Below are 569 nucleotides of genomic sequence, written 5' to 3'. Positions count from 1 at the left end.
GGGGGGGGGTAGTATTACAGTTGCCAAACATTTGCTTTGGGCAAAATACCCAAGCTGAAAACTTGTGACTGTAAAGAAATCCACAAATTTAGTTGACAGTCATGCATAGTATGTTTGCCATGTTAATCCTAAATTGGATGTATGTGTTAGTTTCTAAATTACATTAAGGAGATAAAATCCTGAAGATTCTGGAAAAATGTATCCTATCCAAGAAAAGCACGTGCTCATCAACAATGTTATTTTCTGCTTGAAAAAGCAGCCTAGAATAATGTGTTTTGTGACAAGTTCATAAGATGATAAAGAAAACAAATGTCCTCTCCTACAAATTGGTAAATCACATTGCTTGCCTTGAAGGTTTAAACTAACCCAAAAGAGTGGAAACATAAAAAGTGTTTTAACCTCATTCACACTCATTCATGTCTTCATAAGGCCAAAGGGAGTGCTTGGCCATCAGTCTTTTTTTCTACACCCAGTTCCCAATTCCAATATCTGTACTACCTTGACCTACCTGGCGTATGTTAATCCATACAGCATGAGAAGCCTTAGTTGTGATGAATTGATTTTTAATT

The sequence above is a fragment of the Etheostoma spectabile genome, chromosome 8 (assembly GCF_008692095.1).
Source record: "Etheostoma spectabile isolate EspeVRDwgs_2016 chromosome 8, UIUC_Espe_1.0, whole genome shotgun sequence".
In the NCBI taxonomy this organism is placed as follows: domain Eukaryota; kingdom Metazoa; phylum Chordata; class Actinopteri; order Perciformes; family Percidae; genus Etheostoma; species Etheostoma spectabile.
The sequence above is the reverse complement of the archived record's forward strand: the minus strand, read 5'-3'. Positions refer to the sequence as shown.